The sequence below is a fragment of the Dendrobates tinctorius genome, unplaced genomic scaffold (assembly GCF_039654945.1).
Source record: "Dendrobates tinctorius isolate UK_male_01 unplaced genomic scaffold, ASM3965494v1 ptg000016l, whole genome shotgun sequence".
NCBI lineage: Eukaryota > Metazoa > Chordata > Amphibia > Anura > Dendrobatidae > Dendrobates > Dendrobates tinctorius.
Window position 1 is genome coordinate 67,860,570 of NW_027361684.1, and position 14,940 is coordinate 67,875,509.

Consider the following 14,940-nt stretch of genomic DNA (forward strand, 5'->3'; position numbering starts at 1 on the left):
GCCGTAAAAGATACTATGGTGGGATTTCCTGTTCCCTCTGGTCTTGACGATTCTATGTTATTAGCCATTCAGGTTGATCGGCGTTTACGTGAACGCAGGACTGCACGAGAGGTGTTGCCACCTGTTGAACAAATGTCTGAACCTATGCAATGTGATAGAGTTTTGTCCAGGGAGCAACGTCAGGAGTTCAGAAGGCATAATAAGCTGTGTTTTTTTTGTGGAGATGCCTTGCATATTATTTCTGTCTGTCCTAAACGAGAGAAACGTTTTGCACACACGTTTTCTGTGGGTGGTGTTCAACCTAAGTTTCTTCTGGCAATTACTCTGATCTGCTCCCTGTCCACATTTTCTGCTAAGGCTTTTGTGGATTCGGGAGCAGTCCTGAACCTAATGGACTTGGATTTTGCTAAACGTTGTGGATTTCCTATGACACCTCTGCGGACGCCTATCCCTTTGAGGGGGATTGATGCTACTCCTTTGGCGAAAAATAAACCTCAGTTTTGGACCCAGGTGGTAATGCGGGTCGCCCCAGACCATCAAGAAAATTGCAGATTTTTGGTGTTGCAAAATTTGCATGATACCATTGTTCTGGGTTTTCCCTGGTTGCAAATTCATAATCCAGTTTTGGGTTGGAAATCTGTGTCTGTGGTGAGTTGGGGTTGTCGGTGTGCCTTTAGTGAGGCTCCGGTTTTTTCCACCTCTCCTCAGTCGCATGATGTTCCTGACTATTTGGCGGATTTTTATTATGTATTTAGTGAGAATGAGTCTGCGTCTTTGCCTCCTCATAGGAGTTATGACTGTGCAATTGAACTGAGCCCGGGGTGTAAATTTCCCAAGGGTCAGCTCTTCAATTTATCTGTACCCGAGCACGATGCTATGCGATCCTATATTAAGGAGGCGTTGGAGAAGGGTCATATTAGACCATCCTCTTCACCCTTAGGTGCTGGGTTTTTTTTTCGTGGCCAAAAAGGATGGTTCATTAAGGCCTTGTATTGATTATCGTGCCCTCAACAAAATTACTATTAAATATCAGTATCCGTTACCCCTGATTTCGGATCTATTCTCCAGAGTTAAAGGTGCTTGCTGGTTTACCAAGCTTGACCTCAGGGGGGCGTATAATCTTATCCGCATTAAGCATGGGGATGAATGGAAGACGGCGTTTAATACTCCGGAGGGACATTTTGAGTACCTGGTGATGCCTTTTGGGCTCACTAATGCCCCTTCTGTCTTCCAGTGCTTCATGAACGATATTTTCCGAGACTTTGTGGATAAATTTTTGATTATCTATCTGGATGATATTTTGATCTTCTCCAAGGATTGGGATTCTCATGTGGAACATGTTCGGACTGTGTTCCGGATCTTGAGGGAGAATTCCCTGTATGTCAAAGGATCGAAATGCCTTTTTGGGGTACAGTGGATTTCTTTTTTGGGATTTATTTTGTCTCCGTCAACTATTGAAATGGACCCGGCCAAGGTACAGGCAATTTATGATTGGGTTCATCCCACTTCTTTGAAGGCCCTCCAGAAGTTTTTGGGTTTTGCTAATTTTTATCCGAAATTTATAGCAAAATTTTCTAGTATTGCCAAGCCATTGACTGATCTGACTAAGAAGGGTGCTGATGTGCTGAATTGGTCTCTGGAGGCTGTTTCTTCCTTTCAGGAGCTGAAGCGAAGATTCACTTCTGCCCCGGTTTTGCGGCAACCTGATGTCTCACTCCCGTTCCAGGTAGAGGTGGACGCTTCTGAGATTGGTGCAGGAGCTGTTTTGTCCCAAAAGGATCCTGTAACATCTAAAATGAATCCCTGTGCTTTCTTTTCCCGAAAGTTCTCTCCATCTGAACGTAACTATTATGTGGGGAATCGGGAACTGTTAGCCATGAAATGGGCATTTGAGGAGTGGAGACATTGGTTGGAGGGAGCTAAACATCAAGTCGTGCTCCTCACTGACCACAAGAATTTGATTTACCTGGAGTCGGCCAAATGCTTGAACCCTAGACAGGCTAGGTGGGCCTTGTTTTTTACACATTTTCATTTTGTGGTCTCTTTTCTTCCTGGCTCTAAGAATGTCAAGGCTGACGCTTTCTCTAGGAGCTTCTTTGCTGATTCTCCTGTGGTGACCAAGCCTGCTACCATCTTAGGCGAAGAGGTAGTTCTTTCTGCTATCTCGCCCGATTTGAGACGTGCTCTGGAAGAGTTCCAGGAGGACAAACCTGAGCGTTGTCCCAGTGGAAAGTTGTATGTTCCTGACCAGTGGAAGAAGAGAGTGATGTCTGAAGTTCATTGCTCTGCATTGGCTGGTCATCCAGGTATTTTTGGTACTAGAGATCTGGTGAGTCGGTCTTTTTGGTGGCCCGCCTTGTCTCGTGATGTCAGGAATTTTGTGCAGTCCTGTGGGACTTGCTCCCGGTCTAAACCTTGTTCTCGCTCTAGTGGGTTGTTGATGCCTTTGCCGGTTCCCAAGAGGCCATGGACCCATATTTCAATGGATTTCATCTCTGATATGCCTGTCTCTCAGAGAATGACTGTTATTTGGGTGATTTGTGATAGGTTCTCTAAGATGGTTCATCTTGTACCACTCCCTAAGTTGCCATCTTCCTCTGAGTTGGTGCCCCTGTTTTTGCAACAGGTGGTTCGCTTGCACGGGATTCCTGAGAACATTGTATCTGACAGAGGAGTTCAGTTTGTGTCTAGATTTTGGAGGACTTTCTGTTCCAAGCTGGGAATTCAGTTGTCCTTCTCCTTTGCTTTTCACCCTCAGACCAATGGGCAGACGGAGAGAACAAACCAGACCTTGGAGTCGTATTTGAGATGTTTTATTTCCGCTGATCAGGATGATTGGGTTTCATTTTTGCCCTTGGCCGAATTTGCTTTAAATAATAGAGCTAGTTCTGCCACTTTGATGTCACCTTTTTTTTGTAACTTTGGGTTTCATCCTCGATTTTCTTCAGGGCAGGTGGAGCCTTCTGCCTGCCCAGGTGTTGACACTGTGGTGGAGAGAATGCTCCAGATCTGGGACCAAGTGGTGGATAAGTTATCTCTCTCCCAGGAAAAGGCCCAGCGGTTTTCCAACCGACATAGGACCATTGGTCCCCAGTTTAAGGTTGGTGATATGGTTTGGTTAACATAAAAAAATATCGCTATGAAGGTGGCTTCTCCTAAGTTTAAACCTAGATTTATTGGACCTTACAAGATTTTGGAGATTATTAATCCGGTCTCTTTTTGTTCTTCTCTTCCTGTTACATTTAAAATCCATAATGTGTTTCATAAGTCCTTGTTGAAGAGGTTTGTTGAACCAGTAGTTCCTGGGGTGGCACCTCCGGACCCTGTATTGGTTGAAGGTAACATGGAATATGAGGTAGAGAAGATACTGGATTCCCATCTGGCTAGACGGAGACTCCAGTATTTGGTTAAGTGGAAGGGTTATGGTCAGGAGGATAATTCCTGGGTCTCTGCCTCTGATATTCATGCCAAAAGATTGGTGCGTGCCTTTCATCGGGCTCACCCTGATCGCCCTGGTGGCGTGGATGAGGGTTCGGTGACCCCTCCTCAAGGGGGAGGTACTGTTGTGAGTTCATTTTCCCCTTCACCATTGAGGTCTGATGAACTCCCTCTTCTGGTGAAGGAAGGTAGTGAGGCTGATTACCAAGCATCTGGGCAGGATGATGATGACTGGGTGATGGGAATTACTGACTGGATATAAGGCAGCCGACGCCCTTCTGCCTTGCTGGTGATCTCTCTGAGGGATTCTAGGAGACCAGTCTGATTCCTGCTCCTCAAAAGCTAAGTTTTCTGCTCTACTTTTTGCATTTGTGTTTTGGTTTTGTTTTGCATTGTTTTCCTTGATTTCTGCCATTCCCTGCTGGGGTGAGCTGAATTCCTTTTTGCTCTGTCTTCAGAAAATACCTGAGTACTGATATAGTCTTTTTGAAGCCTAGCGTCTTCAGGGCTTTTTTCCCTATCAGCTGTTGGCTCTTGTTTTGATAGGGTTTTGGCAGATTACAGACAGCAGCTTTTCTATCCTGTCCTATCTAGTTAGCTTGGGTCCCATCATTTGCTCAGCCTATCTTTCTATCTGTGTGAGTGTTTTTTCATCTTGCTTCACCGTCATTATATGTTGGGGGCTGCCTATTGCTTTGGGGTCTGCTCTGGGGCAGTTAGGTTTCCCTTTCTGTCTTTAGGCTATGTAGTTCTCCGGCTGTGATCGAGGGGTCTAGGGCACCGTAGGAACCCCCTACGGCTACTGCTAGTTGTTGTTGTTAGGTTCAGGGGTCTGCAATCTGATAGCTGCCAACTTCTCTGGTTTTCTGGACTTAGCTAGTATTTCTGTTTTTGCCTCCTACGGTGACTCATTCATAACACATGGGCCACTTGCAAGACCTGGAGGAAATGGACCGCCCAGCTACCTTCCTGTAGTCCGTTTGAAAAATAAAAGCCGATAACGGGTTTTCCTGAACAATGCCTTGGCCAAATAGCTTGACAAGGTCCATGCTTACTTTTATTTTGCCTTGTGACTCACAGGTGTCCTGCTGTGACCACAAGGCACTCCAGCGGGCTAATACGACTCAGTCCACATCCCAGGGGATACATATCGACCCTCGCATATGATCCCCCTAGCTGCCTCACACAATCTATACAGTACATCAATATATCATATTGTCTCAATGTTGGTAGCAAAAACCGGATGTATGTCCTATTATTGTATGTAATGTTTATTCTGAAGTATTTTTCAATGAAAAGAGTTTAAAAAAATTGAAAAAGGGAATAAAAATATATATTGCACTAGAACATAATTAACCCACCTGAAATCAGAATCAGGGTTCTAGCTAAAGAGCTTACAATACACCATTACATATTGATTTTAGAAACAGACATGAAGAATGCAATCCATTACAAGAGAAGAAATTATAGAAGGAGTAATGATATAAAGGACATAACCTTGTGAGAAATGTATATAATCAACGTGTATGCCCAATAAGAATATTAAGCCCTTTCAGGGCATAAAGTGGCTAATTTATAAATCCAAAAGGATTCCCTATTATGCAGTCTTTGAAAGCAGTCAGGATAAATATCCAGTTCTTGCTCTAGTAAGGTCACATGTAAACTAGCACGATTTTTTGATTGTATATTAAAAAATGACTTGGCAAATTATGGTCTGTTATCACATTTCAATGTTATGTCTATGTTAATGGGTTGAATTACTGAAAATCATACCCACTCTTCAGTAAATAAATTACAAAAAATGAATTGCAATTAAAAAATTGATAAATGGGAAAGATCTCCCTAGTTACACTAGATTGAAAGTTTTTACAACTTTACTTCAGCATAGCGCAACATAAACATTTGGGTTTTCAGGGAATAGTAAAGACTGACCAGGTGTCTTAAAGGGCCTCTTGGTCTCAATGATACGACTAAGGGCAATGTAGTTTTTTAGACTTTTCTGCCTTCTAAAAATAATATTGGAAGTTTTGGGCAAATTCACAGTCAAAACAGGATCATTCCTCAAAATGAACCATTATTTCTTCAACCATCCCCTGATGACATTATGAGACTTGTTGAAAGTGGTGACAAAACTATATCTAAATTTGTCATCAATCATAACTTCCTACATTGATTTAGAGTTACTTTTCTCACTCATTCCGGCCAGACCATTACCTGAAGAAGATTCTTAGTCCTTCCATCGCCATCCCTCACAATACCTTTTTGGTAACCCATGTCCCTAAACCTCTTTTCCAGAATATGTGACTCCTTCCAGAAATCACCATTCTTAGTTCAGTTTTTTTGAATGCGCCACTTGTCCGTATGGCACATTTTGTATCCATTTTGGAAGACAGCCACCTTTAATCAATAGGATCTGTTACACATTATCCCATATACTCACTTGTAGGGATAAATGTTGTGTCCATTGATTGTGACTCCCTCACTGCAGGGGTAGTCGCATAATTTACATAAATCTTTTATCAATAGGGAAGACAAACTTTCAGACTTTTAAATTTTATTATTTAAATCAGGGAGAATTATTGTACTGTTAGGGTATGTTTCCACGTTCAGGATTACATCAGGACTTGCTGCGGATCGAATGCTGCGTACAGCCGCAGCATTCAATCCGCAGTGTCCAGGGGATTTTATGAAATCCTATCTCCACTATGCGTGCAGGGACACGGGTAACACACCCAAAATTACGGATATGCAGCACGTCTTTATAGACCGCAGCATGTCTATCTTGCAGGGAAGCTCCATCTCCGCAAGGTAAATATCACAGGATAGGATGCGGTGATTCCGGATGTATTCAATGAACACATCCGGAATCACCGCGTGTACAACAGGGGGCGGCGCGGGGTTTCCGCTGCGTCCAAAGCGTTGCTAGTATGCAGCGTGGAGACATACCCTTAATGAGCAGTTACTCCAACTCTTGCTATAGTAATACAGTGCAGCAGTGTCATCACGCAGCATCCCATACCCACCTGTTAACCAAAACACAAACTAGCACTGAAAATACAGAAGCAACAACTTTAACCCAACATTCCAATTTGATAATAAAAAAATGCAAAAAATTTACTTTTTCTGAGCAAACCATGAAATCTATTCAGTAAGAATCAGTTGCACGGTTACTCTGAAACATGAGTGTGTGTTAATTATTCAGGGCTGTCTACTGGAACAAAATGGCTGACAATTGCATCTTAATTATGGTATCCTACCTCATCCCATTATTAAAATAGTTTCCTTGTATAAAGCCATCAGATTAAATGTGAAGTGTTCCCTCTTGAATTAAATGTTAACACAATTAGTTTTTCTTGTTCTTTTTTAGTATGTATACATTACTGAAGAACATAGAGCTAAATAAAGACAGCAGGTTATGGGACTCTGGAGTCCAATGCAAACCAATAATAGGCATCTATTTGTTAGACAGTCTACTCATACTGAAGTTATTTTTCTTTAACCTGACTTCCTGTAAGATATAGCTATAACTAATAACATTTGAGACAACACGGTGGCTCAGTGGGTTTGAATCCCACCAAGGACAACATCTGCAAGGAGTTTGTATGTTCTCCCCGTGTTTGCGTGGGTTTCCTCTGGGCACTCCCGTTTCCTCCCATACTCCAATGACATACTGATAGGTAATTTAGGTTGTGAGCCCCATCGGGGACAGTGATGAAAATGTGTGCAAACTGTAAAGCGCTGCGGAAAATGTTAGCGCTATATAAAAATAAAGATTTTTATTATTTTAAAACTCTTTTACCATGTGGTGGATAAAAATCTAAAATGTGGGTAATAATAAACAATTTTTAGTTGATACAATATAATAGCATTAGTAGATGTAGATCAATCATCCTGTCCCCTTTGCAAAAAACACTCCCAAAGTAAGATGTTTCCCCCACCATGCTTGATGACTGGGATAGTGTTCTTGAGGTTGCACTCATTCTTTTTCCTCCAAACACAGCGATTGGAGTTGATACCAAAAACTTCTATTTTGGTCTCATCTGACCACATGACCATGCCTCCTCTGGATCATCCAGATGGTCTTTGGCGAACTTCAAACTTCAAAGTCAGTATTATTCTATGACTAAGGGCAGCAATGCCTAAAACGCGCAAGAATCACAGTTTGTTTAAACTATGGAAATCCTTTTTTCTGTTTTTAACCAATGAAATAAAGTGCTTTTTAGTTTTACTCCTGTACCTGTCCTAATTCCTTCTTTTGTTGGACTCTTCACATTGTTTATTAGCATTATGGATCATAGTACCTTGGAGGAAGCAGCGACAAGGCACAATGAGGATTTTCAAATCCTTTTCTCTTATATGAATTAAACTCCATTATCACTAGAACAATGTGGATGCATATCTGGTTGCTCAACTTGTAATAATCAGATCATAATGCGTTTCTTACTTAAAGAGTACATATCATGAAAAATGTAGTTTTATAAAAAATGTATTTAAAAATGTAAAATATAACTGTATGTGTGTTACTTAATTTAGATAGATACTGACTACTTTAAAAGTAAGTATCTATGTAAAAACGTTTTGTTTTGCACTGAAACATCTAATGCGCATGTGCAAGCAGAAAGACTGGTGAGGAGCTGCTCTTGGGGACATACTGCTGCTTTATTAGAAGACTTTTCCCTGCTGGTCTGCAGCCTCAGTATCTACCATTGTCACACAGTTGTGTGCTATGATCATAGTGGAAATACTCAAATCAGAGCAAAAATCAGTGTGATAGTGACAGACAGAGAAGCTGCTGACAGGCAGAGACAAACGAATTAATATACTTATTGCTAGTGGAGCGGCCGTGAGCAGTCTTCTAAGAAAGTGCGGCGATGTCCTCAGGAGCTGTACGTATGGGAACACTTCCCGCTGTCTCTACCATTATGCAGAGATCCCGAAACAATTTGTGAGATCGCACTTCTTGATGAGGAGACACACCAGGAATTGTTCCCTTGCTGCCACTCTGCTCAAAGTAGAACGGTCACTTCTGTGCTATGGAGTGACATAGGGCCGCTAGTTATGTCAGGAAATGGGGCGAATTTTACTGCTAGTCATAATTAGCATATAATTTGCATATTTTTCCCATATTAATGAAAGCCCTTTCCTCACTGATTTTTTCATAATTTATATTTAGAATTTATTTTATTTTATTTTTTTTTACCACTGATATATTCAAATAAAAAAGGCAGACATAAATTTTGGTGATAGATGCTCTTTAAGGCAGTGTTTCTCAACTCCAGTCCTCAAGACCCACCAACAGGTCATGTTTTCAGGATTTCCTTAGTATTGCACAGGTGATGGCATTAATGCTTGAGCAGGTGTTGAAATTATCCCATGTGCAATACTAAGGATATCCTGAAAACTTGACCTGTTGGTGGGTCTTGAAGACTGGAGTTGAGAAACATTGCTTTAAGGCATCAAGGATTTGTAGGATTAGGCTGGAACTGGAAGGAAACACGTGAGGCATAACATGAAGATTGCAATGTCACAATGAGTCATTGCATCTAATGATTACCTATGTGGTCACATTGCCACTCATGACTGACTGCGACTGCTGCAAAAAATCCAGCTCAGTACATCTTCCTTCTTTCTATGGTCCATTTAGTCAGCATTCTCGTGCGTAGGCATCGGCGCTCAAGAATGCTGAATACACTGGTCATAGAGAGAAGGAAAAGGTACAGCTTGTCGAGTGAGTGCTGATGCATCATAAACAAATCGGATTACAAAAATATTTATTATAACGTAACAAAATAGATTTAAAGCCAAGGGGATGAATACTTTTGCAAGCTACTGTATATAGGCCTAGGTAGATGATCACATAGGAGCATGAAGAGTTTAGCAGACCAGGATCAAGGGAGCAGAGCCCAGACTCGGGACAGGTGTGTAACACACAGCTCTAACACAGTAACGGAACAGCAAGTCTAAGGCTAGTTTCACATTTGCGTATGGAGGAGCTGCGGAGGGCTGCAAGCTTCCTCCGTGAAGCTCCGCCTACGTCCGCATACTTCTGCATGCGGCCTGCGTACCCTATCTTTAACATTGGGTAAACAGGACGTGCGGATGCCTCCGCATGCATCGTTTTGACGATGCAGCGACCGAATCAAATTCCAACATGTGGCGTCCGAAGCCGGTCGCTGCATTTTCAAAACGGACGGAGGCGGAGCTGACCGAAGGAGGTGCGGCAGTGGGCAGAGCTTCACGGAGGAAGTCCGCAGCCCTCCGCAGCTCCTCCATACGCAAATGTGAAACCAGCCTTAAGGCCCCGTCTCACATAGCGAGATCGCTAATGCGTCACTGATTTTGTGATGCAACAGCTATCTCTCCTGCGATCTCGCTACATGTGACACGCAGCAGCAACCAGCCCCCCTGCTGGAAATCGCTGATCGTGCAGGAATATCCTGGGCCATTTTTCGTCATCGGCGTCCCGCTGGTCAGCGCGCATCACTGTGTTTGATCGCTGGATCGTTGCTGCGTCGCTGTTGAGATCTGCCTGTTTGGCAGCTTACTAGCGATCATTTCGCCATGCACCAGTGATCCCTACCAGGTCGTATCGTTGTCTGGATCGCTGGTGCGTCGCTAAGTGAAACGGGACCCTTAGAGAGGTTGTACAAATGTTTTTGGCTGTGCGTTTCATAAATGATGTCGCATGAAACATGTCATGCAGAAAGCTGAAAGTTAGAAATAAGCTGTAAATTCTGTTTTTTTTTTTGAATCTCAAAGTGTGCATCCAAAGTATCACCTGTCCAATGGAAATGGGATGTGTAATCCTGATGGCAGTATGCAGAGTAACTTGAAAGAATGGTAGGTAATTGTATATCATGTGATGATGGCATACTGATTCTGCAAAGTCATAAATGAGTCATGGCCAAAGTCACAGGAGGATAGCATGACAAGCTGCTAAAGGTAGAATGTGAAGGCAGGAGGGAATACATTACTGATCATAGCGTCATGATTTTTTATCAAAATGTCAGGAGGTTACTAGATTATTGTTAGGACTGTATAGTTAAGGGCTTAGAAACTCACTAGAAGGTGAGAGAGGTAGAGTAACATGCAGTATTGTGCTCTAATTTTCTTCCTTTTAGAAAGATAGATATGGGATAGATAGATAGATAGATAGATAGATATGGGATAGATAACTAGAGATAGACAGATATATATGGGATAGATAGATAGATACAGTTGTGCTCAAAGTTTACATACCCCAGCAGAATTTTTGCTTTCTTGGTCTTTTATCAGAGAATATGAATGATAACACCAAATCGTTTTCTCCATTCATGGTTAGTGGTTGAGTGAAGCCATTTATTGTCCATCTACTGTGTTTTCCCTTTTTAAATCATTTTTGACAACCCAAAACATCCAAATGACCCTGATCAAAAGTTCACATACCCCATTTCTTAATACCGTGTATTGCCCCTTCTAACATCAATGACGGCTTGAAGTCTTTTGTGGTAGTTGTGGATGAGGTTCTTTATTTTCTCAAATGGTAAAGCTGCTGACTCTTCTTTGCAAAAAGCCTCCTGTTCCTGTAAATTCCTGGGCTGTCTAGCATGAACTGCCCGCTTGAGATCTCCCCAGAGTGGCTCAATGATATTGAGGTCAGGAGACTGAGATGGCACTTTGTTCCTTCACTTTGCTCTGCTGTAGCCAATGACAGGTTGACTTGGCCTTGTGTTTTGGAACGTTGTTATGTTGAAATGTCCAAGTACGTCCCATGCGCAGCTTCCGGACTGATGATTGCAAATTTGCCTCCAGTATTTGCTGATAACGTGCTGCATTCATCTTTCCTTCAACTTTGACCAAGATTCCTGTGCCTTTGTAGCTCACACATCCCCAAAACATCAGCGATCCACCTCCATGCTTTACAGTAGGAATGGTATGCCTTTCATAGTGAGCCTTGTTGACCTCTCTCCAAATGTAATGTTTATGGTTGTGGCCAAAAAGTTCCATTTTGGGTTCATCACTCCAAATTACCTTGTTCCAGAAGTTTGGTGTGCTGCCTCTGATTCTTTTGTACTCATAGATAAATAGATAGAGATAGATAGATATAGGATAGATGGATAGATAGATATGGGATAGATAGATAGATAGATAGATAGATATGGGATAGATAGATAGATAGATAGATAGATAGATATGAGATAGATAGATATGGGATAGATATATATGGGATAGATAGATAGATAGATAGATATGGGATAGATAGATAGATAGATAGATATGGGATAGATAGATTAGATATGCAGATTATAGATAGATATGTAATAGATAGATAGACAGATATGGGATAGTTACATAGATTATTCAATTAGTCACATTTGGACTTGATCTTCATTTTAGGCATCTCTTTACACAAAAGATATAAGAAGAACAGATAATACATTAGTAAAAATAAGAATATAAGTGCTTACAATACAGTAGATGACCTGTATCCTATCTTCTACCAATTGACCAAGGACTATAAACTTGCCTCAAATCAATTTCACACCTCAAGTTATAATCGGTAGGTAACTAATTTATGGTCATTGACAATTGTAGGTCAATAACCTTATCCTAGCTACTGGTGATGCACTAGCTATGCTTAATCCTCCATTGCTACGTTACAATCACATAGTATGCCACCTATTCACCAGAAACCATGTTTTTTTTATTTACCTCATGACTACTGTAATCTAATTCCTTTTCCTTTTGCCAGTTGATCCTGTCTTCAGTAGTTAAAGGGGTTTTGTAGGATTTTCTTGAGAGCAAGAAAGGTGATAAAATAAAAAATAATACTCACCTATTATTTCCTCTGTTTCTCCTACATCAATGTTTCCTGTAGTGTAGTGAGGACATCACGTACATCATTCACATGGTTTGGCTGCTGAGGTCAGTGATTGGCTGCAGTAGTGAAAGGAATGATGGTCATGACTTGTCACTGTATCACTGGTATTAGTCATCCAAGTATCATCATTGGAGTGGTGGGGGTGATTGAATAATGTAATTATTGACTATTTTAATGCATTGCTGCTCTTTGCCCATTTTTAAAGAAAATCATTGAAGTAACTGAGGTAGCAGAGCTTGCAATTTATAGCATGAATGATTGAATGAAGCAGAAGCAATGATGGGTTTCTTTACTCTCAAGAAGATTAAGTAAGCTTTCCTCATCAGAGTGATGGTCATCAAACATATTCCCTCAATTAAGCAAATGAAACAACATCTACTGTAAAGTACGTGAATGTGGATAGGAGCAGCAAGAGCTGGCAGGGCTAACAACGACACCTTAGGTAATCAATTTACTTCAACACCAGTTTCCGAAAGCGTCTATGGTTGTTTTGTTGATCCATCCACATATTGTGTACAGTGGTGATCTCAATGCAAAATCTCCAACAGCGCCCCCAACGATCATGCGTCTTTCTAAGTATTGGTCTTCTGATATGGGCTAAAGGGACATTTGGGGCACCATAGGTTCTAGAGCCCGGGTGTGACTACAACCTCTGCACCCACTACAGTTTCACCCTTGCGTACGTATAACATATAAGCTTAGTTAAAGACGTGCACACATTTATTAGCTCTGATTATAGGGGTTTACAGTCACTGTGTTCATTTAGGTTACTAATTCTTATAGGTGTTATTTGTAACTGAAGTAGCAAGGGGTTAATGCCATGTCATTATAGGGTACAGGGCTTGTCATGGGACCGGATGCGCAAGCAAGTGTCTTAATGGAAATCCCATTTATTTACTGTCTGCTGTCTGCACAGCGTCAGCGCGCTACTCCGCGAGCCGTATTTATAGTGTAACCTCCAGCACGCTGTTTAATCACAACATAATAATGACACCGGAGGATGGGGGTGAGTGACTGAATGACAGCGAAGAAAGGGAGGAGTTTTGCAGGGAGAAAGGAGGAGGACAGAGGGAGATATTGAGGTAGGAGAAGGAGGGAGAGACATTGCTGGGTGGAATACTAATCAAGCTAGTTCTCAGTCTGCAGCAGCCTAGCTGCAGACATATACACACACAAGAGACTCTCACACTACATATGAAGCCTTTCTCTGTCATGCATGCCTACTGACTACCCACCACTCACAGTTATGCCAGCTATACCTCGCCAGCGGTGGACCGTATGCCGCCACTGACTCATGACCTCCAACACTTTGTCTTCTAAGCTATAGTGGTAAACCATACACCTCTGACCCTCTAAACCTCTGCTCCTACGACTTTTATGCCTCTTTCCAGTTATTCCGCAGCCTTCGCTCTGTCCCCGGCTGATGGCTTTTGATGGCAGCGACAGCTGGAGCTCACATCAACTCCAATTCAACTCTTCTCACTCTTTTTTGTTCTTCAAGTTCAACTACGTCTTGTGTCTTCTGCTAGAATAAAGGAAGTCTGGAGGATCAGGGCTGCTCCCATGGCAGGATTATTAGCATCATTAAGTTTCCTCTGCGCAGTCCCCCTCTTTGCTCTAGTTAAAGCCTTGATCTCTCGTTCTGAAGACTCAGATGGACGTGTGCAGAGCCGATTTTGAATCTGTTATAGACGAGCTGTCATTTTCTTTCCCTTTTCTCTGTCAAGTGGAATAAAGCACCATTTGTACGTCTCATTCAACTTGGCACGAAGCAATGCAGATGATCCACAGGTCCTAGTTGGTACCTTGCTCAACAGCAGTTGCATGTCGATGCCAGAGACCATCGGTTAACCTTTGCTTCATTAATCACAGTAATTGCCAACTATTCTCAGTCTGAACCTGTAGGTGACATGCAGTCCCTCATTTCTCCTGTGACCAAGGCTATTTTAGTAGCTTTGTTCATTTTTGCCATTTTGTTGATTCTATATGTGATCCTGTGGTATATCTGCCGAGATGTGGATTGTGATCATGGGATTTAATCTAGGATGTTGGGCGATGGATTAGACAACAGAGTTGGCCACATAGGGAATAAATGAACCTCTTAATAACCACTATTTTTCACGAAAAGCAAAGACCAGAAACTGACCTTCAGAACTCAGGGTGACCTGGTAAGTCATGTTTTGTAATTCCAAGGAAATTGTATCTAACTTAATACTGATGACTGTAAGTAGGTGCTAATGTCCCTACGTAAATGAGATTCTTCAAAATACGTACACAAATGGCAACGCTATTGCATACATGAACATAACCTTTACTACACATTTCTTAAAACATTTCTTTTAAACTGAGTCATGAATCCTGTCAAATCCAAGCCAAGATAGAATTGTATTAAATTGGGGCAAATATACAGAAGAAGAACCTTTCTATAAATATGGGACTATCTCAAGGTTCCTACAAAAGGTTAGAGGTCATTTAGGACAACTCATAAGGTTAACAGGTGCAATGTCCACACAGCTGTAAGAGCTATTTCACATTTCGCTTGATATCTTCGGTTACAATTTGGAATTTTAAAGCAGAAATTATTCTACAATATCATTGACATCACAGTACGATAATGTCTTTATAATAATGGAAATGTTTTG

The 14,940-nt window shown here is 41.7% G+C and overlaps 1 long non-coding RNA gene across 1 annotated transcript in view; it reads left to right on the plus strand.

The window, feature by feature from the left end:
• The first annotated feature begins 13,364 nt into the window (after positions 1 to 13,364).
• The window catches only part of LOC141080607 (uncharacterized), a 192,293-nt gene continuing 190,717 nt past the window's right edge, over positions 13,365 to 14,940 (plus strand). The window contains exon 1 of the long non-coding RNA XR_012228972.1: positions 13,365 to 14,466. This is a non-coding gene — a long non-coding RNA (uncharacterized lncRNA). The remainder of the gene's footprint in view (positions 14,467 to 14,940) is intronic.